At 44.8% G+C, this 26929-nt stretch overlaps 1 long non-coding RNA gene across 1 annotated transcript; it reads left to right on the top strand.

The window, feature by feature from the left end:
* Positions 1–17705: 17705 nt before the first annotated feature.
* On the top strand, positions 17706–26407 carry LOC146760795 (uncharacterized). The gene is made up of 3 exons (XR_014947280.1): positions 17706–17768; positions 20152–20377; positions 25824–26407. It is a non-coding gene; the product is annotated as an uncharacterized LOC146760795 (long non-coding RNA).
* The last annotated feature ends 522 nt before the right edge of the window (positions 26408–26929 follow it).

Below are 26929 nucleotides of genomic sequence, written 5' to 3' on the forward strand. Positions count from 1 at the left end.
TAAGACCATCTAGTCCACCAGCATCCAACTATCTGGCTTGCCTGCACTGCACTGACTTGAGGAGAGAGAAGTTGTCCTGGGCCACATCAATGAAGCTTGCTCCGAATGTAGTGCCTCCTATTTTATGGTGTTGACCCTGAACATCAGAGGTGGAACCGTCTCACAGACATTCCAGGACAGATTTCTGTAGAGGTTTCTGATGAAATGTTACTCTTCCTTGCATTCCCCTTATATATATATATATATATATGTATAAATAAAAAAAAAGAAGAAAATTAGTGGTCAATTAAAAATCAGTTGTTCCACGTGCACGAGTTCAGGGGACCGGGATGGTTTTTTTAAACGTTTGCTTGGTGCACTTACACTAATTGAAATGCTAGTTACATTGAATGAGCCTTTAGAAATGCCCCAGCTATGCTACATCCCAGCAAATGTCACAGGAAAGGGACATTTAATTATAGCCTGCATCAGGAAAAAGAAAAAAAGAAAAAGATTAAATTAATGCTAATGTCTATTTGAAAAATATAATAAATGTTAGACTAGGTGAGGAAGCATGAACGATCAGCAGAAGCTTTGCAGGATACTGCTGCTTGCAAATGGATGGGAAATTACAACCTATTAGCATCTCAAACACCTCGTCCATGGAGCAGCCTTAGCAGAAGCCGCAGCGATCCCTGGGGGTATTCAGAGCTGGTCTTGCTCTTGTGCTTTCCAAGCATCTCTGCACCAGCCATGGAGAGAAGGACTTGAAGGTTGTGGTGGATGTAAAGCCCAACATGAGCCAGCAGCGTGTGCTTGTAGCCCAGAAGGCCACCTGCCTCCTGGGCTGCACTGGGAGAGGGGTGGGGATTGGGACTCAAAGGCTTTCTTCCCAGTTGCTTCTAATTTTTCCTTATGAAACATTTGAGCTTGTTGCAAGCTGTGGTTGGGTAGCAGCTGTTTCCATAGCTGTTATGCTTCAGCATAACAGACAGACAGACTTTTAAATAGGTTACTGGTTTGCAATCTATAATAATGTTATATTTTGATTCTAAGAACAATCAATGCATTTTTTTTCCCCAGTATAAGCAGGCTGTGCCAAGCTTGAATGGAGTCTCTGTCTTCCTTCAGTATGTTCAGAAACATTCGCTTTATTTACTTATTTATTTCAGTTCCATGTCTCTGAACTGAGGTACTGCTTTCTCTATTGCCCTCACCTACTATTGGGAATTGGCCTTTTCTTTTGTTTTTATTCCCTGCCTTAGGTGTGGTGTTTTTTTTTGCTTGTTCCTCAGATGCAGCCTCACATCCAGCATGGTGAGCTAAACCTCAGCACAGTTTCAGATGCCGATGGCCAACCATCTCACACAGGTATCTGATCTGAGTTCACCTGTTCAGCTCTGGTTACGTCTTCTTTTCAACCCATTCCCTAAAGCTTCAGATAACCCACCCTCACATGATTCCTTGATTTCTGGGGCATCCTGAGGTTCTGCTGTTTCTTGAACATGGAGATGTGGCACTGAGGGACCTGGTTAGTGGGCAGTGTTGGTGATGAGTGAACAGTTGGACTGGCTGATCCTAGGGATCTTTCCCAACCTTGTTTCTATAATTCTCCTCCCATCCTGTGCTGCATGAAGGAGAATTAAATCTGTATCTGCTGGGCTGTGGGTTTAATATAAATCTGCTATTTCAGACCTTGGCAGGTTCTGTCTTTGTACAAAACCGATATCCCTTGATTTTTTTGGTTGTAAAACTGCAGTGTTCTTCTATTTCTTTCCTCTTGTAGTCTGATAACCAGCTTGTTCTTCCCACTTGACTGTAGACTATCGAGCAAAACTAATCTTTTTGACCGTGAAAAATTATATTTATTTTAAAGCCATGCTTTGCTTGTCTTCCTTTTGAGCACATCTTCATAAAAACAAGATCTTGCATGAAGCCTATTTTGATGGTATTCCTGTTGCTGGGTTCTCGCTGTCTCACCGCTTCCAAATTCTTGCAGGCAAGAGACAGGCATTACAATCCATTAATTAACTGCACATCTCATTTCTCCTTCACCTCTTCTGTTTTTATCCACTCCTTTCCCTGGGTTCTTACAGCTTTGTGTGTCCGTGGCCAACTTTCCTTCAATAAGGGGGAGTGATTCCCCTTTTTGAGGAGTATGTTGTGGCTGTGCTGCTCCCCTGCCTGATCACCCATCGTGGCTTATAAGTCTTTTTCTTCCCTCCCCTATTACATGCAGTGAAAAAAACAAGGGATTATTTGGAGCAGATATTTCCAGCTCTCCTAATCCATGGGAAAAAGATGCTGTAGTATTTATTGGCCTGTCAATAAGGTTGCCTGGAGAGAAAAAAGGGAGTTCTGCAATACAGACGCGGAAAACAAATGTGTGTATGTGTATATATAAATAAACAGAAGGACAAAAAAATGTTTGTGTTTATGATATCCATCTAAAGTTTGCTTTTGCATATGTGTACATACACCATATGTAGTGCCACGTGCCTGTGTTCTGTAAAGCGGAGGGGAAGCAAAGCAGTGTGCCCACTGCCTATCAGCAGGCATCTGCATCACAAGAGCCTTATCTCTTAAGCCCTCCCCAAAGCTGCAAATCAACATTTTCAGAGCTGAGCCAATATAAGAGGGGCACCTCTGCATTCCATTTCAGAATTAATTCATACATAAGCAAAAAAAAAAAAAAAAGAAAGAAAGAAAGAAAAAAGTTGTGTATGCCAAAATCTTGACAAGTCTCCAGCCATTCCTGCTCTTGTGCAGCATTAGCAGCCTGGGTAAGGTGAGGAGTTTCTAGGGGCTGTGAGTTGCAGTTAGGGGTCATGATGTGTCCCTGTCCTCGAGGGCACACTGCTGGAAGAGCATCTCGGGCTGTGGCAAGCACAGAGCTCCAGGTCCAGGATGGTAAATTGAGTTATTCCTTGGAATCTGAACATCCCAAGTTCATTTCTTCCTCAGGGCAGATGATCCTCCAGCATTAACTGGAGCATTAGTCATCAGAGCAATGGCATCAGCCCCGACCCTGGCTGGTTTCCCTCTGCAGAGGGAGACTACAGGACAGTGTGCAGCATGACCCACACCAGAAGGCTGTCAGCTGTGACTTGAGGAGCTGTCGTCTGTCACTATTGCCAATGAGAGAGACTGTGACCTGTACCCAATGCTTGATTCACAGGTCCCCAGCACGCCTGTGTCAGCTGCAGGCTGTTCTTTACTATCTCCTGGGCGACTTGGCAATACGCGGGTCAGCTCCTGCCAAACTATGATCTACAGCTTATTGCAATGTGTGCGGAACTGAATGCTATTGGCTGGACACGGCCTTTAAAGGGAACGCAAATATGGATGTTTCAAATGAACTCTCTGTGTTCAACTCACACAGCCCAATTCCTTCAGGTACAGAACGTAGGTGTGCAGTGTGAAGTACAGGGACTGGGTATCTGTGTTATCCTATTTCATATCGTGGGGAGGATTCTGTGCATGTAACCAGTAATAGCACCGCATCCACCCAGACCAGGACTGGCAACACGAGGCACCATTTACTCTTTGGGGTTCTTCAGATACTGCAAGAGAAAGCAGACAGTAGGAAAAAGATAATCAAACTTTTATAATCCATCAGCTTGGAATGCATAATAGAGATACTGATTCCCCCTCATAACCACAAACAATTTAGCTAAGCTACTGTTTCCATGTCTACAGGGTGTCTGCAGCTCTGGGCTGCTCTTTTCCCCTGTGTAAGGTAAGTTACAAGTGATTTGAAGAGAGGAAGCTTGCTAAAGAAATGCTAAACCACCGCTCCGGCTGACTACGTTTCATTTGGGTGTCTTTCATTCCCCGTTCTGGACCAGCAGCCAGCTGTGACTCGGGCTCCAGATAAGGCACTAAACACAAGCAGCTATTGTGAGCAGCCTGCCCTCTGCCTTTTGGCAGCTCTAGGAGCAGATGGCCCCAAGAAATGCATTTAATAACCGTGCACATTAAGGTGCAGCAATCCAAGAGCTCTGCTCTTTGGGCCAAGCTGGAACACCTGTCTGTCACTGCTGACCAAAGCCTTGAAGTTGCTGTGGATGTCTTTGACGTGGAGATCTGCGTTACTGTGCTGTGTGTGTAACTCACAGGTAGGGATCAGCCCAGGAGTTGGACTCTGTGGTTCTTTTGGGTCACTTCCACTATGATCTGAGGTGGGACAGGAGTGCAGTGACACTTCTCAGCGGTCACCACATGACATTTAAAAAGCAAAGGGCCAAACAGGAGGCAGGAGAAGTTGCCTGAGAACAGAAAACCAACCACCCTGCTCCCTGTTTGTGGGGAAGGGGAACAATGCCTGTGCTGAAATCCTGCAGTTTGAAGGCAGCATTCAATGTTTAAAACCAAAGGTAGCTTCATTAGAGCTGTTATATTTAGCCAGTTCTGTAAAGACTCATATTTCTATGGAATATTACATAGAAACTGTTACTATGTACAACACACCAGAAAAATGTGCTTTCTGTCCCACAGAGCTCACAATATGCCTCTGCAAATTAACTTTGCCGGCAAAGGTTAAATGGCAAAAAGGTTGAATATTTAAATATGTGAATTATCAAAAACATGGATGGTGACCTCAGGGGAGAAGATCTGGCTGGGAGACTGCATCTCCTGTGCTTCTGTGGTCATACTTCAGAGGTGGTGGAGGCTCCCAAGGAGCAGAGCTGGGCTGAGCTCTGCACTGGACATCAGTTTAATGCAGAAAAGGAGGCAGAGGGTAAGGGTAGGTGTGAAGAGAAGCTGGGTATGAAGAGAAACTTCTCTGAAAGAGTGGTGGTGCATTGGCACAGGCTGCCCAGGGAGGTGGTGGAGTCCCTGTCTCTGGAGGTGTTGAAGAACCATGGAGATGTGGCACTGAGGGACGTGGCCGGTGGGCACAGTGGGGATGGGTTAGGTAGGACATGGATGGTCTTAGGACACTACACAAGACCTCGTTCAGCCAGGTGGAAGCGCATGCTGCCCTGTTGCTCCCCCTGCTCCCTCCTCCTCCTGCTGCTTGGGGTTATACCTGGTGCATTGAAGACCCCCTGTAGATCTTGAGGAACCTGCCTCAACCTCCCAGAATGCTGAGGAGGCAGCAATAAGCTGACAGAAGGAGGCTGCAGGATTTATTGTGAGAAATGTGTGCTTCAAAACTGCCACCGAAACTGCCTGTGTTCCCTGGGGAAGGCCTGCAGCTGCGCTTCCCCTTGCTGAGCCTCCACCCAGCACCCAGAGCTGCTCCCTGAGGTGAGTCCTGAGCCCTGGGGGGGGATGCAGGATGGTCTCAAGGCTGGTGCAGGGCCAGCCCACAGATAGATAGGTGGTTCTGCTGCTGACCTGTCTGTTAGCCAGGAGAGATTCCTTTGAAAGCAGCATGCCCTGAGGTAGCTTTGGTGAGCTGGAGATGCTGAAGCAGTCATCCATCCCCAAGGATGTACTTTCAACAGCACATCACTTCTTGGCCCAAGCACTTTTGGAAGGTGGATACAGAGGAACTGTTCAAGGTGTCAGGTGATGGCAATGAGCAAATAAATACTGCAGGGAAATGGTTAACCTCAGCTGTAAATACTCAGTTAAATTACCATAAACTGGGTGCTGTAATAGCTTAAGATGCTGCAAACAGATACTCAGTAGTTCAGCTCCCAACTGCAACCAACATAAAAATGCTCTACCTCCAGCAGCTGGGCTGCATCTCATCATTCTTCTGTTTGGAGCAATATCACCGCACTGGAATGTGCTTCACCAGCTTTTTAGCTGCGGACCATAATCAAGCACAGCCTTTTTCAGTGTTCAGGGAGAAGTGGCTGTGTTGTCAGCAGCAGGGTCTGAGACCTGGGGAGGGGAATTCCTATGGGGACAGCAGAGCAAGCGAGTTTCAGGTCTGATTGCTGGAAAGAAGGGATTTGGAGAACCAGCAGCACATCATGTTCTGCCTGGGCCTTCCTGTTACGAGGTAATGTGATCTGTCATGATGGGAGGAGGAAAGCGGTGTGAGGAGAGCCTTGAGGGCTTTCATTTGAGTAGATGGAGCTGTGCATCCGGTGGCAGAGCAGCAGCACATCAAGCTGTCGCTGGTGCTGTGCATATCCAGCAGTGAGAGATGCTGGTAACCTCAAGTCTGGGTGCATGATTTCCTTCACTCTCTCAAAAATCTTTCTCTTTTCAAGCCTCTCCTAAAATCTGTCAGCTTTTGGTCACTGATGCTGGAACATGCTATGGATTGGCAGTGCTCTTCTTGCTTCAGCTTAATGCTTGAAGTTTTCCTTGCTGTGGCTGTGTGATCACAAGTCTCAAGTCTCCCCTCTTAGCTGAGGGAACTGGAGTTTTTCAGTCTGGAGGAGGCTCAGGAGAAACCTTATTGCACTCTAAAAGTCCCTGAAAGGAGGATGTGATGAGGTGGGGGCTGGCCTGTGCTCCCAGGTAACAGTGATAGGATGAGAGAGAACGGCTTCAAGTTGAGCAAGGGGAGGTTAGGGTTGATATTAGGAAGAAGAGTGGTAATGCACTGGAATGGGCTGCCCAGGGAGGTGAAGTGACCATCTCTGGAGGTGATCAACAGAAGGGTGGATGTCACACTGAGGGATGAGGTCTAGAACAGTCACAGGCATAGGCTGATGGTTGGAATAGATGATCTTATTGGTCTTTCCAACCTTGATGATGCTGTTATTACATGGAAAATCTTCGATTTCCTGCCGTGTATTTATTTACTCCACAACTAGATTTGCATAGAATTAGAGTGGGATGACTGCTTGACACATTTCCTACTGAGAAGCTTCTTTTCTAAGAAGAACCTGGTCCAGTTCATTTCCAGCAAGGATCTGAATGCACCCAGGTTTGAGTAGGTCTTGATTTATGTGTGCCGGTACTTGGTTAGCTGGCAGCCCAGGGCTCTGCATGGAGAAAAGCCTCATCCTGAAAATGATTGTTTTAATTTCATTCTCACACTAAAGGTAGAGGACATTAGAAACCAAAGTCTTAATGGATCGCGATAAAATATGGAATAACAACTTCCCATTACATTTGTTATTGTCTCTTTCTTCTGTAAATCAATATAATTGAATTTCTCCTAACTTCTCCAGTATTGCATGCAGCCGCGTGCAATCACAGGGGACACTGCACAAAGATGAATAAGCACAACACCGTTTTAAATGAGAAAAGCGTGCAGTAGCCTCTATGTGAGATTTGCTTTGCAGCACACTCACGTCCTCCTGAGCCGCCCTGGCTCTGTCCTAGGGGGAGGATGCCTTTCCCTGCAGCAGCTGGGACTTTTTACATTATTTAAGGTAAAATATGAACTTCTGTCTGACAGCATTGTCCCAGTCTCAGTAGTTGATGAGGCATTCTACTGAGGGTGTCAGTGAATGAGCTCCCAACTAAGGCTTGATTCTGCCTGGCTTTCTCCATCTGTGTCAGACATATCGCCTGGCTGTTTATTTCTTGTCCTTTGCCCAGAATTACTGCTTCCCTTTCCTCCTTTCCAAGTCTGGCTCAGAATGGTGCCTACCAGCCTGTTTTACAGAGTGGTTTTACAGAAACTGAGGAACAGAGTGAGGGGTCTTGTGCAGGATCACTGGGAGGCAAAGGTGGTACTGGAGGCAGAGAGTGTTTCCTGAGCTCTGTGCTCTCACCTCTGGGCTGCTTCTAGCTCAGATGCCTTTTACCAGTGTCTGTGTAGTCTAGAGGGTAAGGAGTTAGAGCTGCAGATTTCTTCCTATCAGGAAAGTATACCTCTTCCTTAAATAACAGCATCTAGAGGCTGAATCAGCCTCTGATCCTGAGCTGATCTTAGCTGAGATGCAGGACAAATCTCTTCAGATTTGCAGCACCAATCCTCTCTCCAGCATTGTAAACCACCCGGATCATCTCTGACGTTGCAGCGTGTAGCTGAGGCTCACCTCTAATCACTGCAATGACAGAAAGTGGACTTTGGCATAGGATGACCACCACTCAGGTAGGTAGGACGGTACTCCAGTGCCCCTCTGCTGCAGTGGCCTGGCTGGGGAGCTGGCAGCATGTCACCATAGGAAAAGCAGCCATCACTTCAGAATGCACTGGTAGAAGCCAGCATTGCAGAACATCAGCTGAGGTTGGCAGGCTGCATCCACCCTGTATTTCTGTGGGATTAGCTGTGCTCCTGAGACATGTTCCTCAGCACGTGTGGCCAGTGATGCTGTCACCTCCTGATGCTGCTGAGCAGTGGAGCACTCCAGCAGGCACATCCACTGGCTGGGAGCTGTGAGGCACAGTACCCTATGGGAAAGGGCTACAGCAGTGTTTGCTCACTCAGCGCAAGGGCACAAGCTGCACTTTGTCCTCCTGACTCGCTGCAAAGCCAGCCAGAGTGCTTATCAATCATTTGCACTCTCCCCCACCACCAAGAAACCCCCTAAAAATCCCAAACCACCATAAAAATGTGTTGGCAGAATACGAGCGAGTCACGCAGGGAGATCTGGAAAACAAGATCTTGTTTTCAAAATAGATTAATGATGGCTTTGGTGCCGGGCAGTCTGCTCCTCCCACCCCCCCTTGGAAAAGCATTACAGGCAGGTCTGCAGGCTGGCACTATAACTTCCTAAAAAATAAATAAAATGCTGCCTAATAATAACAGCACCGCTACTACTGCTGCTAATAGCGCACTTCTGGCTGGCAGCAACTGCGCTTTTATGAGTCTGCTCTGAATGAGAGGAGCCGGAGAATGTGGAGGTCACGAGCCCAATTAACTGGGCTCCACCCTGGCAGGGGCAGCAGCGTTTGCTGATGGGAATTGATGGAGAGGTCAGAGTGATGCCCTGCTGGATCCTAATGCAGCTCATCTGGGGAAGCGAAGGCTGCTCCCCGCATCCTGCTCGAGGCTCCAGCCACATTCTGGTGCTGGCTGGAGCACAGGGCTGGGGCTGCGTTCCGAGGGCTCAGTGCGGCAGCGGGGGGGACCAGCAGTCACATGCTGCTGCTGCTGCAGGGCTGGAGGAGAATCCTAACGCTTGCTGCAGGATTCCCACACCCTTGCAGCACAGACCAGCACTGCATCCTGGGGGCCTCTGATTCAGCTCTTTCTCCCCTTGGTGTAGATTGCAGCAATATGTTTCAATCAGGTGTGGTGGGCTATAAAGTGATTTTCTTAAAAGCTGCTATTCAGAGTGATCTCCCCCCACCCAGTGCTATTATTTAATGAAATCAATACATTATATTGTTACGTGTTACGTTGTTTGTAAGCTATACCCTTTCAAGCTCAGGATTGTGTCAACATTACTCAAAGCCTTTTGAATTCATTATTCCTGCCAGCTGATATGTTGATTGTGGTGTTTTGCCCAGATAGCATCCACTTGCTGAACCATAGGAAGGAAGAAATCTGGATATGCTGACAAGAAGGATGAGAGTCAGCATTATCTGCAGAGATGTGGCTGTGTGTGCTTTGGTTTTGGTGCGTTGCTTGATTTGCTCACGTACACGTGGAGCTGAAGCACAGGCTGTCAGACTGCAGCACACATTGCTGGCTGCAGTAACAACCCAGAGGTGGGTCTGCAGAGGGGCTGGTAGTGGCTCTCAGGCTCAGCTGAGGGTCCCCAGGTGTTCTGCCGGGTGCTGTGGCACCATCAGGGTGCCCTAATCCCATGACACCTGTGCCTATACAGCAAGGTGTGTAAGAAGGCACTGCCGCTGCCAAGCCAGGCGTGCTGCTTCCCCTTCCTGAGGTGGTTTTTGTTTTGCAGTTGCATTAGCGCACAGCTCAGCACTGAGCTGCTCTTCTTCATGTGGGAAAGGAGAGGGCAAGTGAGCTCTGCTTAATAATGCTATTGACTAAATGGTCCCAACTCATCCATGAAGTTCATTGCTCATTACGATGAACAGGCTGCAGCAATGTGTTTGGTCGCTTGCTGCTTCCAGCAGCGCTCCATAGCTGAAGCAGCAGTACTGCAGCTATCACAGAGAAAACATTACCTTTTTTTTTTTCCCCCATGCAGAATCATTCAAGCCGTTTTCCTTTTAAACAAAAGGTTTGTGGCTTGAAACAAGAATAGTGGCAATGCTGCTGAGTTATGGGCTCAGTGAAGTGCTGAAGTGACCCATAGCACACAGCCCTCACCTCCTGCAGCCCTTTGTGTTGGCTCCCACACATCACTCGGGCTGTACCCATCCCTCCCCATCCTGAGCAGAGCTGGAGCTGTGTGAGAGCAGCACTGGGAGAAAGTGGGGATCAAGAAGGGGGGCATAGGAGAAAAGAGGTGCCCTGTGCTTCTGTTTTCCAGGCTAGTTATATCTGCTGGAGCAGGGGCTTTTTGCCTTTCTCTTGCCAAAAAATAGTTGTGCTGGCAAACATCCCTGTGCTGATGCAGTTGTATCACTCACAAAGGACTTTGCTGGCACTGTTTGCTCTCTCTCAAGAACCAGGCCGAGGTGCTCCGATGGGCTGTATTTCTATGCAGGGTTTTGCTGGGAGATGCTGCCTGTAGCTGGGGAAGGTGGGATGTTGAGAAGGGAAAAGATTTTATTTTTACAACGCTGTCTGTTATCAGAAGAGTCAAGAAACAAATCTTGGGGCACTGCACAATGTGCTTTTTAAATCCCTACCGTAACTGTGTGAGCCAGCCTGAAACCCATTTGTTTATCAGAGCACCCAAGCCTTTGCAGGATGTTACTGCTTGTGTAGCAGCAGATGGGAGACTCTGTCTCAGCTGCTCCAGCTCAGAGCACTGCTGGGAGCCCAAAACATCTGCACAGAGCCAGGTCCAGATGTGCTCCAGAGAGGGCAGCTCACTACTGAGCGGGGTTTCTTTTGATCTCAGGAAGAATCACTCCTTGTGATCTTGGTTGGACAAGCAGTGGATGGTGTGGAAGCACCATCTCAGGGCTCCTGGAAAGAAGGAGAAGGTGGGGAAGGAGTGGGTGACTCTTTCCACATGGTCCCAGAGAGGCAAAGGGAAGGGCTCACCCTGAGGATGCTGGCATAGGCAGTCCTGTTGGCATGAGCTCTTTGAGTGGTAGTTCTAGGGGGCTGTCATTGAGTGAAATAGAAGCTTAGACTGAAAATGCAATTATATAACCATGGAAGTGTTCAGTGTAGAGAGAAAGGTTGGCTGCAGCAAGTGAAATTACCCGTATTTTCTGACACTTTCTCCATATCAGACTGAAAATGTTCCATGAAGCTCATGGGCATCTTAAAAGAAAATCTTCCGCAGCCTGAAGACGTTCTTGCCTTGACTCATATTTCAGTTAGGTCAGAGAATGCATTTTTTGCACTGTTGATACTAATTGTTCCCTATGAAACAAAACCCTTATGACGTAATGCTGGGTTTTTCTCTTCCTTTGGGCTGCCTTCTGTGGTGAGCATCATGTTTGCCTCTACTGCAGCAATGCTGTCCTGTGGCTCTAAAGGTACTGTTTGTGGTGATGTATTATCCCACTTAGATAATTATAAACATGCTGTTGAGCAACACTTTGAAATAGTCAATAAGGAAAGGTGAAAACTTGAATTATCTTTGCTTTCACACATTTTGGGATGCTGATAGAAAATTCAAGTGGCAGCATGAAGAGAAACATGCATCCAGCTCTCAGGAGTACAGCCTTAGTTGGGTTTGGTGGATCCCCCAGAAGGAGTCATGAAACCAAATCTTGTGCTCATCCATTGGATGGCACTGCATGTACTCCTAACAGAAGCTGTTAGGATTGCCTTAGATAAGTGAGCACTTTGAGGCCTGAACTTTGATGCTACTCCTGAAGTTGCTGAGTGCTGCCAAGCAGATCCTTGTGTAGGAGCTGAAGGAAGGCACAACACTACGAGGTGCACTGCACACATCCACCATTAGCCAGGGGACAGGATGAATTCCTGGTCTTACTGATGTTGGTAGGGGTTTTATCATCAGCTTCAGTGTATTTTGCTCTGACTGCCTGGTTCTTTATGTCCAAAACACAGATTTTTATTGCTTGAACGGAAAGAGAGCTCCTGTGGCTGTCGGTAGTAAGAAGTCTCTTCAAGTCAGTCACCAGGGAGCAGCTTCACTCATCTAGGAACACAAAGCCGATGCAATGCAGGATGTCAGAAAGTGGCTGTGGCCAGCACCTGTGGGCACACCAAAGCAGTCAGCTCTCTTTGACTCTGAAAAGGCAGTTCTTCATTGGCTTCCAAAGAGTTTTCTTTGCATGAGAACAGTGGGGTTTGGCCTGGAATATCTTAGAGCAAGGTAAAGGGAAAAACTGCAGATCATAGATGGGGAGTGTCTGTCAGGATGTGCCATCCTTCCTTTTCCAACCCAGAAGAATTGCTCGGACTGGAAAGCAACCAAAAGGTGGAGTATGGGATGGATTTAAGCTTCAAGTGTATCTTAAAGGTGACAGCGATCCTTCTTTCTTTTTTTGGAACAATTGAGCGTGGTGGCTTTGTAAGAAAATTAAGCCCAGAATTTTGTTCTGCACTTTTGAATGATAACTGAAGTAATGTTGCTGGCAGTGACGGAGCTGCTACTGAGTCAAAAGGCAGCAGAGATTCCTGTGCTTGCCAGCAAAGCTTGCAGTGGGCTGAGTCTGGCTGGCAAAAACAGTTGCATGTGTTCCCATATAACTATATGTATATATGCGCTCCCATGTGTATGTGTACATATATGTAAACAGGAGAAGTTTCTTAAATGAAAAACGAAAGCTGGGAAAATGAAGCATCCCAGCCCAAAAGGTTTTGCTCATTTAAAATTGTTGTATTTTATAATATTTGTAGTACTTAAGAAGTATTGTCCATGAGATCTAGATTCTAAAGCACTGTGCTAACAGACTGTGTCTTTGCTGGGTGTGTGGAATGGCATGTATGGTCAGGTTAAGTCACCAGAAATAGCATTAAGCTACATTAATATCATGGCAAGTATCTGAAGAGTATACTGAATTTTATGCTGGGTTCATGGTCTGGTGAAGGGTAGTTCCAGTATATTTTCCCTCACTATGTGTTGAATTGAAAGTGGCTGCTCCTTTACCATTACTTAAATATGGGGCAGAGAGAACTCTATGAGTATTATCTGTGAGTGGAGATGAATTTGGGTCTCTGAACGGGTAATTTTTTTCTAGCAGATGATGTAAGAGAGAAGTGAAGATGAGTTTGTTGACTTTGTGCACTTTGGCCCTTTTGTACATCCTAGTTAAAGTAGTTTGATGATGGTTCGAAGGTAGTATTAGGCTCATCTGTTAGTCACACTTTGAGTTAATTAACCAGCCAGCCCACTCACACTCTAGGGGCCCGTGTATGAGCATGAGTCACCCACTTGGGTAACTGATATTTGTTTATTTTTAGGCAGACTACGAGGCACCCAGACACTGTGGCAATGGGTTCCAGATCAGTACTTTAAATATATGAAATATATGGGTGATTTGGACCTTGCAGATGAGAGCAGAGTCTGTTTGCTCACAACTGCTCCCGTTGTAGATGATGAGGTCAGGCTCATCACATGAAGACAAATTCCTTATCCTAAGTATAGTTAAGGCTCATTCCCAAAATATACATAAAGCATTATTTTGGGATGGATCTGTGTGTGCTCTTTCAGCACTTGATTGGCCCTATACTCACAAGTGAAAAGATTGGTCTTACTGGTTTAAGATTATAAATATGTGTGGCATTACATTAATAGTTTCTAACTTTGTGTTACACCTTTGTCCTTTACTCTTGAAGCGTGGTGCTGCTGAATACATGAAAGCACTACGGGTCGGCAAGAGGAAGCTCAGCAAGATCAGTGGGATTTGGGAATGGGTGTGGGGGTCTCTGGGACTGTTGGAACATGTTCCCTGTCTTTGTGGGTGATCACACCACATAATCCCTTTAATGGATGCATCAGGCTCCATTTCACACTGAATTAAGTTTCTGCCCCTTGCTGCTCCAGAACTGCACCTTTTGCTTCCACTTTAAGTGCATTCACGGCCACTTCAGACCCGTTTGTTCTTGTGCCAGTGCTGACTCTGCTTCAGTAGCTTTTGTCATAGGGCATGTTCCAATTTGTTTCATGAGGAGCAGGAGGAATATTACTCTCATCCACATTTTTGTTTGGGGAAATCAAAAACTGAGGAGAGGCTTTGTCCAGGTGGAAGTCAGTGCCTCCTCCTCAAACTCAATGAAGTAATTTTCTTTGTTGCTCCTTCCTTTCCGCAATGTTTGCCACCTCACTCCCTTCCCCTATGCCGTGTTTCTCCCAGTAGTCCCTAGCTTTGTTGTTCTTGGCCTCTAGCTCACACATTCCCTGTCATTTCTGTCCTTATTTTACTCCCTTTTCTTTCCAGTGCCCCATCCCTCCTGGAGACTGGCTCTTTCACCCTGGTTCTTTGGGTTCCTCGTTCAGCTCAGCTCAGCTTCTTCTCTCCCAGCCTGGGTGCTGATCCACCTGGGCCCAGGCATTGCTTATAGAGGTGCCTGAGGATTTCTGCTGGTGGCTTGAGCCAGTGGTCAGCACTTAACAACAGTGAGACAACACTTAGGGCACCTCTGCTTCAATGAAACTGCTGCACCTTCAGACCTGTCTCACCCCTTCTCTCATGTTTCTCTTTGTAGGGCCTCCCCTGGTGCTATTGGATAGCATCTCCCAGAGGTGGCCTCAAGTGCAGTGGGGAGAGGAATGAGGGGCAGTTCTGTGGGATAAAACAGTTGCCCACATTTTCTGCAGGGAAAAGTTTCCGTTGCTTGTTATTTGCACTTGGTTTGGGGGCAAAACACGAGCTAGGAAGGTGTAAATGTGATCAGTTTCCCTGCAGGAGTGGATTTGGACTGTGGAGAGTGCTGGGAACAGAGACAGCTGTAGTTAAATACAGCCCCGGTAGCTTGTTCATATTTTTGGATGTCTCGCATCCCATATATTTAATTTAGCTGCGAGTGTGAAATATGGAGCACTATTTAAACCATGCAAATAAATCAGTTGTTTATTCTTACTCCATGGCCCACTATGCAGGAAGAAAATATCCGAAGAATAAGGAATCTTTTTGGAAAAGGGAGGTTCTTGCAAGAATTGCATTAAGGAAAATGTTGATTTAGTTCTGAATTTGGGTCTTATGGGTTTCCATCTTAATATTTTAATTTTAATGTCATTGGTTCTTTTGGCTGTACTTTGTGTAAGCAGCCCCTTAATTGGCACTGACTTCATTTCATTACTACCAAGTTGATTTCTGCATTTTCTTTGTTGTTTTTTCTTTATGATTAGCATTGTAATAGCGGAATCGCATTATTCCCTTCAGCTTCCAGACCAAAACCTCTTAGTTTTCATTTTCCTGAAACAGAATATTTTAAGATTTTCTTTGAAATTGTTTTGCTGTGTGCATTTTGGGTTGGGGCACTTCTGCAATTAAATTTGTATGAGCTTTCATTACAACAGTTTCCAGAGCAATAGTACTGCAGCCTGAATCCTTTTGCAAATGCAATGAGACCTTTCCTTGGACTCTTACTGTGCTATGGTCATGGTAGGATCTGGCAAACAAATTTTGACAGTGATGGTGAAATTAAAGATGCACCCCATGTGCGTTTGCTCCAGAGTTTAAACCAATTTGGCTTCTGAGACAACTTATGGCTGTTTCAGTTTCATCCCAATTGGTGGTGCTGGTTGGGGGGAGATATTAAAGAGGTTTTGTACTCTGATCAGAAAGGGATTTTCTGCAAGCTGTGGAGGCCTGGCAATGGCAGCACAATGGGGGAAGCTTTTCTGCATCCCTTCTGGTTCTTGGCTCAAGCCGATAGCACAGATCTCTCGCTATTGCAAACATTCAATTAAGTCACCACTTTATTTAATAAACAATTTAAAAATATCGGTTGTAGCAAAACAAATATGGAGATGACAGAACCAGTTGCGTTTTTAGAGGTGGTGGAGAACAGAATGTCCTTTTCTTGGAAGCGCCGTGCTTCCAAGAGGAAAGCTGCTCCTTCACAGCATGTGCATCTCAGCTTCTCAAGGTGTTGCTTTCCAAATCCCAGGCAGCCTGTCCTGCTGACACCTACGTGCCAGTGTTTGTAGGAGCGTGTGCTGTCACTCTCCCTGGGAGTTTGGATCTGGCTCCTGTCCAATTGAAAATCAGTCTTGCAAAGAATGACTTGGTAAAAGCCTAGGAAATAAGTGATTTGGATAGAGAAAAATAAGTGTTTTTCTGGTTTACGCATTGCTGTCTATTTTGGAAAAACCAAGCAAAACAAAAGAAAAAGAAACCTCAAACCCAGGCTTTGTTTTGCAAAGTCTATTGTTACAAACTGACCAACAAGAAGTAGGAAGTCGCTATGCCTTTCACCTGGACAGCAGCACATTTTGTGCTCATCCAACAGGTATTGAGGTACTGCTGTCTGCCGTCACCTGTTGGTGTGCTGGTAGAAATGCTGATTCAATTAGAGATGCCTACAGCTGTGATCCTGAGGGGATCACTTAACATGCAGCATGGATCCAGCAATTCTGGAAAGCTGCCTTAACTTGCATGGGTACTGTTTTCCCAGTACGTGTTGCAAGAATTTACAACAAGCAGAGAAATTATTCGATGCCTCACTGTATTTGTTTCTGTTCCTTATTCCCTTCTATGTCTGGCTCAAGCAGCTCTTTTGGGGGGACAAATGTTCCCTGCTGGAGTCATCCTCCAGGAAAGCTTTACAGCCCTTTCATCCTGGCTTAGCTACTAAACGCCTTGCAGTCTGGGAGAGCCCAGATGCTTCTACCTCTGCAAAGCAGATCTGATCCTCCCGAATGGGCTGGGTATCTTGATGGATTAGATCTCCTCCCGAGGGACCTTTATTTTGGCATCATATTCCTCAAAGGGATCCTCCGAGTGCTGGGAACTGGACTACTACCTGAGTGAGTGGGGACAAAGAGGCTTAAAATGGGTATTTCCATTGGAGGGTAAAAAATTACCTTATGGATCCCATTGACCTTCTGTGAGTGCTGGCAGTTAAACTCCCAGCATCACATGTCTTCCCTGGGGAGCTTGGGGGGTATCTAGGCTGTCCAGAGCACTTCAGTTTCTGTATAAAACATTGAATTCTTGGACCTATATCCTAACAAATGCATTCCAAGCCTATCAAAAGATTGCTTTCTATTTCAGTAATGATTAATTCCTGTGAAGGATTGCTGGTTTTGTTCCTGGGCCAGTGTGCTCTCGGGCTACCTGCGCTCCCCAGCATTCATGCTCCTTCAGCTCTTGAGGTTTGTCTCAAAGCAACACCTGGACTATTTTTAAAAGTTGCCAGCCCCAGGGCAAAAGAAAATAACAAATCAATGCAGTGTGTGAAAGTTTATGGGGTTAAATATCTATTTAGCTCTTTTTCAGCTTTGCTGGCATAAAATGAAGATGCATAAAATGTCCTGCCAGCAGCATCCTCAGTTCTCAGCAGCCTGGTCAGGGCCCTCCTGCCAAACTCAAGATGTTTTTATCCTCCTTTCTTCCTTCCTGGGAAGTAAAGGGAGCAGTAAGAAAAGAAAAATCAAATCTCATCGCTGGGGCCTGGGCAAATAGCTGGCTCTCTGGTGCCGCCAAGTTCTTTCAGTTTAATAAAACACAGCAGAGGAGACTCTCTCAGGAGGTTCTCTTTGCTTCATTCAGTACTTCGGGGTCAATGTTTTAACAACTTATTTTTTCTCACACTTGCACTATTACAATGTGTCTGTTCTGGTGTGACTTAGTGGAAAAAAAACAGGGAGAGAAGAATTAACTACTGGGATCCTCAGTCTGTCCCATAACATCTAAATGAGCAAAATGACACAGAAATATGCTCTCCTATTGCCAGCAGGAAGTTTCTCAGATGCTGCTGCCTGCTTTGGAGAGGAAGACCTGAACAGTGAGCGGCGTATCTGTGTTAGGTAAGTGGGAAACTATGATCCCTGCTGCAAGAAACACAGAACTGCTCTGAACACAGAGGCAAGTAAGGCCAGAGCCTATTGTAACAAACTAGAAGGCCATTAATACAGGACAAAATGATGGAAGACTGGGATTTCTGCTCACAGAATCACAGAATCACAGAATTACCCGGGTTGGAAGGGACCTCAAGGATCATGTAGTTCCAACCCCCCTGCCTGGCAGGGCCACCAAACATACACATTTACTAGATCAGGTTGCCCAGGGCCCCGTCCAACCTGGTCTTGAACACCTCCAAGGACGGGGCATCCACAACCTCACTGGGCAGCCTGTTCCAGGACCTAACCACCCTTCTAGTAAGTGGTTGAGTCCTCAGGTTGCAGACCTGAGTCTGCACCAGGTGAGGAGATCAGGATGCTGAGGAGGTTGTTGCCATCGGAGCTGCCCTGCCCAGGCTTCTCTGCAAGCCCCCAAACCATGGAGTTGCTGATGGGTTTCTTCCACCTGCTCGTGGAAAAAATGATTTAGACAGGGAAACTGAAGGAAAGGATCCAGCTAAAAATCTTTGTTTCCACCAGGCTGCATTGTACTTATGTTCTCATTCCCTCCACCTGTTTTCTCCCCTCTCCTCTGTCTCCTTGTGCCCATTTCTGGAACGTGACTGAGTTCTTGTTACAGTGCTGTGAGGGTTCTCAGACAGGCTGAGTAGTGCCCTGAACAGCTGAAAAACTGGAACAAATCATCTCAAAGGAAATGATAAGGCTGCGTGCTGTGCCCTTTCCTACACAATGAGATGGAGAGGAAGAGTCGGCACCAAAACAGCTGCTGCGTTTTCTGCCGCTGCAGCTCTTCTCTCTCTCTCTCTTCATGTGTTCTTGTCTATTTCTCTGGAGAAACAAAAGAAAACAACATCTGCTCTGGCCCATTTAAAATAACCTTTTCCCTTTTGCCAAAATGGACGTTTGTTGTCACCTCCAGTACCTTATAGCAGCTACCCAAAGAGTGGCTATTCCTGATGTTAGGTCAATCTGCAAGCAGGAAAAATAACAAAGCCTGTTTCTCTGCAGATCTATGTTCCTATCACGTAAAGGGCAGTATTGACTTTTAAGTGAATTATACTCAAGTCTACTGTTATCTCTGCATAAAGCACAAATGATATTGTGCTCTGTGAAGTCCATGTTCTCCAGCCATCCTGTCTCCCTGGCCTGTCCATTGCTTTGCTGCTGCCATCAGCGGTCTGACTTTCCTACTCCTTTCCATTTTCCCTGCATCTCACAGCTTCTGTGCTTTTCTGCTGCTCCAGGCTTCTCTTGAGATTGTGTTGTCATTTCCTCCTCCTTTTTAACTCATCCTTTCCCCTAACACAAGCATTCTTCTCTCTACAAGGCCTGTACTTGTTGCAGCAGGTAGTGGGAGGGATGTGGCCGAGCAGCAGTAGCTGCCTATCCAAGGGGAAGACCAGGGAACAGTGAGATTGCCCACCCCACACTCCATCAGGGGTGCTCTTTCAAGGCATCTTACCCTCCCCCCCCCCCATTAGCCACAGCAGACACTCCAGAATTGGCCGTGAACCACGGGTGGGACCCATCAATCCTTGACCATTCACTGCTGGTCATAACCCATTTAGAGAGCTCTTTCTCCTCCTGGCTGGCATTGCACTACAGAGACTGCAGCTTGTTCGAGCAGCTCTAGACAGCATGGGGCTCAACCCAGCTTTGTACAGGGGTGGGACAGCAGGTGTTATACCAGTACCAGTGACCAGCATGGCAGCTAAAGGCAGAAGAACTGGGCCACGGCTGCTCCTCAACAGGATTTGCTCAATTCTTTCAGCACTCCCTCGTTGCCAGCTAACTGCTATCATGCATTTTTAATTGGTTAATTTTTCATCCTTATACTGAGGTCACACGTTCATGGCAGTCACTGTCAGCACCCCATGTTCAGTTCATGTAAAGCTATATTTAGACATTTCCAGGATGATACATCCCTAATGTCCAATCTCCTTTTCTGGCTCATGCGAGTCACGCTTCAGACCTTTAGAGCAAGGTTTGGGAAGTCCTTGTCCAGACCACAGGCCATGGCTCAACCTGAGATCAACCTGGGAAGGTTCAAACCATGCTCTCTGCTTCCTGGCCACTGTCATTTATACATCCTGAGGAAATTTAATCATCTCTGTGGAGCTCTACTTTCTCTATTAAATGCTCTTAGGATTGGCTGATGGGGGAAAGATGGCAAGGAGAGGTTTGCATTTCCCAGTTGATCTCATAAGCCTTTTTTCAATAGGAAATTGGGATTAAAGGTAATGGGAAATGGAGTAAGGAATGTTAAAAACTACCACCTTACTTGATCCTTTTCATGTCAGATGCTTTTAGCATTTTCTCTCTCTTTCAGTGCATTAAGGAGGATACTCAGGCCTGAGATGATCTGTCTGAAGCCTGGGACTTCATTTAATAAGTTGAAGTTGAGTTAGCACCTTCGAGCCTTTGGGGCTGCATCTTGCATCAGAAAGAACACAGCTCGTTATCATTCCTGAACTATGCTCCTCTCAGCCTCTGCGCTGGGTAATGTGAGGTGACACGTGGAGGAAAACAGGATCTCTTCCAGCATATGTGAAAAGGTGGGTTTGACATAAGATTAAATCAATAGAGGGAGATGGATGAGCATTCATTACCTGTATTTATCGAGGCCTCTGTAGTAAGAGAAGGGAAAGTTTACTTTAGGACATACGTTCACCTCTCTCCCTACAACTGCTTGTCAGCCAGCTCTTTGGCTGCCACAGTTGGGAGTGTGTGTTTCAAGGTGAACCACTGCTTATTTCAGTTTGCCTTAGAATGTCGCTTGGCAAACTGAGGTAGTTCAGAAGATGATTGATGAGCAATGAGACAAGCACACAGCAGGGACAGGCTGGACAGCTGGGATGACTTCAGCCACAGCCCAGAGCTGATCCTATCATTTAAAGGGCAGGGTTGAGTCGAAGGGAAAAGTGATGCTGAGGGAGAAAAGATGAATGAAGGAGAGAGAGAGACAGTTTCAACAGCTGTGGTACAGTAGTCACCATAGTGATGATGAGGGAGGAGACAAGACAAAAACAAAGTCAGACAATGGTAAAATCATTCCAGGTTCAAAAGGCAGTCTGCTGGCTTAGTGTGTGTCTGCTGATCACAAGGACTGGGCAGGCACCAGCCGGCCTCTCCACACCTTCCTGCTCAGGGTGGATTTCTTCTTGTTTTTGTTTTTGCTAGAGGCACATTTAAATTAGTCTTTGTTTCATCACATAACAGTGACAACAATGTTTTAGCTAAAGGCTGTTTTAGCTATACGGCTAAGACTATAGGCAGTATAACTGGCTATTGGCTAAGCTTGGCTAACTTTGCCATAAGATTGATGTGGGAAAAAGAACCTCTACAATTGTTGTAATTTATACATTTTAATGGTCTTCTTCCTGTCTTTTATGAGTGTCTTCATACTGTTACTGCATTTATTCCCCAAGAGGGGAGAGCTGTCCTACAGATACAGTAACAAGAACAAAGAGACCACAAGAACCTGCAGGTCTGTGTTTAGATACCTGATCTCCCAGTGCTTGGAGATGGCAAGGTAACATCAGGAGTAGATTCATAAATGCCAGTATGCTAAAATGTTGCTTACTTAAAATAGTCCAAAGGAGGCACTGGAAGGGGAAGACCTCCTTAGCTATAACTATTGCTTCAGAGGAGGCCACAGCAATTGAAGACCTGATTGTCCTTTCAGCTGTTCATCATGTTTCTCCCCAAGATTACCACTGCCATGGCAGAATGCTTCACTTGAATGCTCCTCACCTGCCCCAGTGCAAAGTCAGACCACTTGGCTTTTGCACCAAAGCAGATGAACTATGTCATGGGCAACCAGGCAATGTCTTCCTCTATTTGAAATTCAAACTGGAGCTGAATGCCTGAAACTTTGTCTTACTGTGCTAGTCCTCTTGTTGTTGTTTCTGTTGCTTCTGTGTCAGCTGCTGGGAATGAGACTAAAGGCTGAGGTTAGAGCACTTGACAAAGACATCCATGCACCTCCATCCATCAGCAGAGTATCCATGTGTAGCTGCAGCTACACTGGAAGAGGAGATCCTGCAACTGTCTGAAGCTTTTATCTGCTGCATGAAATAATTAGAGATCCTTGAGGTAAGGGAAAGGGATGGAGGAGGAAAAAAACACAAAACTGTTCTAGAGATTGCAGCACCTTCCTTTGAGTCTCAGCATCCCAGCCCATCCCTAATAATTGGAGTTGTCTCATTCTGTCTTGGTCTCCTCAACAGTTTATGCCAGACTGCAGCATTTCTCTAAACTGTAGGAAAAGAAGCACATAAACTTAGAGAGAAAAAGCAGCCAATTACTAGTGGAATACACCAAGGGCCTGAACATTTGACACTGATGTATTAAGTGTGTTATTGCTGTCACTTTGAGGGCTTCAGGATGTGCTATATTTACTCTGACCCTTCAACTTCAGGTTGTGTCTTTTCTTACGTCTTCTTGGTAAAATCTGACTTTTTCTCTTGATTCAGAAATGAGATGAATTTTACATTTCCAAACCTGTTCTTGATCTTCTTCAGTGTGAAAAGTCCTTCAGTCATACTACAGAAGCAAAGTGATTTTTGCATTATTCTTTTAGGATTCAAGATGGATGAAGTTCCAGGATTTACAAAATAGTTTCATCATATATCTTCAGTTCTGGTGAATATCCTCACCAGATTACACCTCACATTTCATTTGAGTTGTAAAATCAAGTCTGGCCTCGTAGGAGAGAGGGTGTCAAGCATTACGAGCCCCCTTCCTCTGATCTGTTAAGCAGACAGGAACAACACAAGTTAAAATCCTTAATTGGTGGAGCCAGCAGTTCTTGATGGCTTTCAGGTTTCCTGTGCCCTCCTGTAACTGTTTAAAGCTGCTGGTTTTGTGGAGTGTATTTCAGGGCAGCCTACAGAAAATGTCAAACTGAACTGCAGACAAACATACCAACCCTTACTTCTGCAAATATTTGTATAGAATTTCAATACTTGTGTTCTGTAGTATAGTGGCTCAAGCATTAAGCCTGTACTCAGATCACACCATGGCACCAATTTTTGTTTTTACCCCAAATTTCACAGCGGTATCCCAGTGTAGGGCACTGGCATTGAGGTAAGAGGAAAGAGATAAGTGATACAAATAAACAGCTGTGAAGCTGTGGTTGCAGGATAGGTGCTCTCCCATCCAGAGTAGATGGTATCATAGTACAGTGAGCAGATACAACATTAGGTCAAGCAGTAGAATTATGTGGAGTAGATCTAAAGAGTCTCCTCTTTCTGAGCTTGAATATATGAATGATTCTAGATGTCATGTTAAAAAAAAAGAAAAAAAGAAAGAAAGAAAGCATATAAATCTCCTTTGTCTCGCCCCAGAATAGAAAACTACGTGTACAAGAAACAACAAGGTTGAAGTTCAGGTGATTCAGAAATTCATATGACTCAGAAAATGACAGAATAAAAATTGAACTATGAGGCAGGTCTTAATGGGAATACTATTTTTTCCAAAGAACTCAAGTTATGATTTGTTTTTTTTTTTTACATAGACATGAGATAGACAGAGGATCCCTTAGTCTCTTCGTTTTGTCTGCGGTATTTAGTGTGTGGTCTCCTATATAATTTATAGACTTGTTTTAAAGACCATCTATTTTCTCTTAGGTAAGGATGACACATTTTTTTTTCTCCGGCACATCTTGCTTTTCTGCTTTCTGAATCCCATTCAGGTAACTTTTTTAGTATGTATCCAGGAATTTAAAGGGCAGTTTGAGGGATGAGTTCTCTTAGCATTGAAAGATGTGAGAGCTTTCATCTAAGACTTGTACTCCCCTTTATGCTGGTTATAGAGTAGCTCAAGTCCTAAAATTTTCTCCATCACTGCTGGTTTAGGAAGCTTCACAAACATTCAGTTCATCTTTATTTCAGCCTGGCAAGTGTTTCTATTTGCTCTGTTATTCTGGGGGAAAGTTATGTGGAGTTTTAGAAATAAATTTCATTATCAGTCTTTCAACTTTGATTATGGAGAGCATCCATCCCAGCGAAACCTTGCCAAAAGCAATGGGTAACATTCTCTGATTATAGATCAGAAGACAACAGGATTGACTTGGACCAATTTTTCCTTGCAGGCTATATGCTTTTCCTTCTCTTGTAAGATATCTGGAGCAGAACATGGTAAACTCTCTTTGCAATCTAGGATTCCTCATTGTGTGAGTACTCCATTCTACCTATCTTCCATTGGTCCTAGTTTGTGTAATTCCAAGTAACTCTTTAAGGAGAAATAAAGATCTAGAAGTCAAGAGTCTCTTTTGCTGCACACATTATGTCCAACATCTAACAGAGCAATCTGTTACTTGGAGAGATAGGAGATCTTGTGGAAAATATTTGATCATATTATTAAAGGCTTCAGAATTAATAATGAGAAGCAGGATAGAAGGGATATCATTCAAACTGAAGCTGCACACTCACACTTAATTTTAGGACTTCCTCAATTTCCCAGTCACATTGTTCTTACTAGCTTTTGATATAAGTGCTGCATCCAGAAATGGAGTGGCAAATTCACTTAGCAGAACTGATTTCAATTCACTGCAAAGTATATTAGTTGTGGCCAATAAAGTCAGATTATTTTACTGGATTTACCTCAGTGTAACCCAGAACAGAATGTGGTCCTGTGGGTATAGAAGTTACAATACGAAGAAATAAATCTCACCTATTTCAAGTTTTATTAGCTTCTCTTGATGCTGGGGCTTTCCATTTTTATATTTTTCATACAGTGGGGTTTGGCAGGATGAAAGCTATATTTTTACATTAGTCTTCATTGTGTCATAGAGTTTTAGTAAAGGGTAGACAGTGTTTTAAAAAAGCCAAGAATAGACAATGCATGTAATTGTATATAGTGAATTTACTCTTGGCTCAGTTTAGCCTTTAACATGACAAAGAATTTTATCCCAGAGCACAGTCAACCTATACAGCATTGCCAAATAAAATAACTTAAAAATCATGAGTCAGATTTTAAAATAAATTTAAAAAATTGACGTGGACTTCTAGTTAAAGAGCTTAGAATAGAACATACATTCAATGCATTCTGCTTTGCCTTCTGCTTTCTGAGTCTTTGCAGGTTGTTTGGGTCATATTTTTAAGCTTTCTCTCTGCAATCAAGAGAGCAAGAAAATTACCGGCTTTTTGTTTAAATGGAAGAAAAATGAGAGCTTCTTGTGTAATCACTCCACTCCAGGAACCGGTGCTTTGAGGAAAAAACATCAAATATCACAGAATTTAAGATAAAAATTGTGAGAACTGGCCATTTGTAGCTCCTCCGTGGTGCCTGAGGTCTAGATACGCTCTTCTTACAAATAAAGAACTTCCTGGAGCATATAAAAGATGCAAGGCTATAAATTTGTGGCAATACCATTAGAAATAACTTCTGCAGGAAAAGACACAGATTGCCAACATCTCTCCACAACCACCTAAATTGGAGGCCTGGTTTGAGGAAAAAAAGTTCTGATCTCAGCTTAGTCAGCAATCTGTTACCACAGTATGAATTGGGAGCAGCTCCAGGAAAGTTAGCAAAAACTTCCCACTTTGCATCTCAGACCAAAAAGTTTCCTGATACCTTGTGGAAATTGGAAGTGGCAAGGATACTATACTGCCTTTTGGTTTTATGACTGCACATTATCTCTAACAGGTGAGCAGATGTTCAGGGCTCCCTTCTGCTCTGGATTGCCAGGATTTAATTCTGCACCAATTGCACACAGATAAAACAGCATGCAGCAGGTAAGACGAAGCCCAGAGAAGAATTTTGCTTTTTGCAACTTTTAGTTCTCTCCAAAGATAACATTAGATTTTGTGTGTCTAAACCCACATTAATCAGTACTAGGGAAGCATTTCACTGCAAAGTAGCAAACAGAAGTTACACAGTAGTTCAGGATGTGGAAGCACCCTTTTCAGAATCTGAAGATTCCAAAGGAATTCTTCTAATACTTCCAGTTCAGAGCTTTGCAAGGTCTGAGCTAATATTTCACCACTTCCTCAACAGGTCTTCCAACATCTGGCCCAGCAGGAGAGGCTTCTCCAGTGGACATGGCTATTGCGTGGGTTGATGCCAAGAGAATCTGTTATCACCCCAGCTATGAAGCAGCAGCCTCTACAGCTGCATAGTTGAGGCTGCTTGATAACAAACTGCCCAACAAGTCTGTCTGTTTTCCTGGTGTTGCTTGGGCTTTGGTGCAGGGCTGCATCAGATATTTGAGTAGTCCTGCACAATGAAGCAACTCAAGGTAGAGGAAAGGTTACCAATACCTGAAAAGCCACAGATTATTGCAAGTATCTGGCTCTGGTCTTCCTTAGATTGTGAGGCCTCTTCCTTCCTTGTCCCTGCTCTAGCAGTTGTGCATCCTACAGCTTTCCATTTCATAGGTTCACAGCAAGCCCTATACTGATAGCCAATGCGCATTTTTCCTTCTAAGCTTTTATCCCCAGTCTCTGTGCTCTTGAGTCATTACTTCTTTATGCTAATCAGTAGAGCTGGGTTCTTTCTAGCTCTCTTAAATTACTGTGTAGCTTATATATAACCCCCTCATTCTGTAATCACAGAGATAGTAAAGATTATGCAAATGTTGATCAAGGGTGTCACGTGGCTTGCAGAACATTCATCATAGCTGGTGAGAGGTGAGAAGAATGGAAGCTTGATTCTCAGGGGCTGGTGCTCAATCTGTCCTGAGAACATTTAGGTTTTATTTTTCTACTTGAAAACTGAACACATTTGATACAGAGAATATTGAAACTCAGCAAAAAATAAAAGAGTTTGCATATCATCATGCATCCCTGAAGATACATTTTAAGTAGATACGTGGTCTTGGATCTCTCTTGTGCAGTGCGTTGGGATTGCTAAGTCAGTTGTTTGCATCACAAGGCAGCTGCATTCATTTAGATACCACTTGGAGACTTTCTATCATTTTCTTCAAATACACTGAGCAGAGAGACCTCCTGAGACACCCTGATGAAAAAAACACAACAACAGGTGAAAGTGAAATCAACCCAAATATGAGTCAGCAAGTAAAGCGATCTTCTTTCCTTCCTTAATTCTGAAGACTCAGGTGGATAAATAGAATCCCAGCTAAGAGATATCTTCTGACAAACAGC

This window comes from Coturnix japonica, chromosome 5 (genome assembly GCF_054131305.1).
Source record: "Coturnix japonica strain WE chromosome 5, WE-NBRP24, whole genome shotgun sequence".
NCBI lineage: Eukaryota > Metazoa > Chordata > Aves > Galliformes > Phasianidae > Coturnix > Coturnix japonica.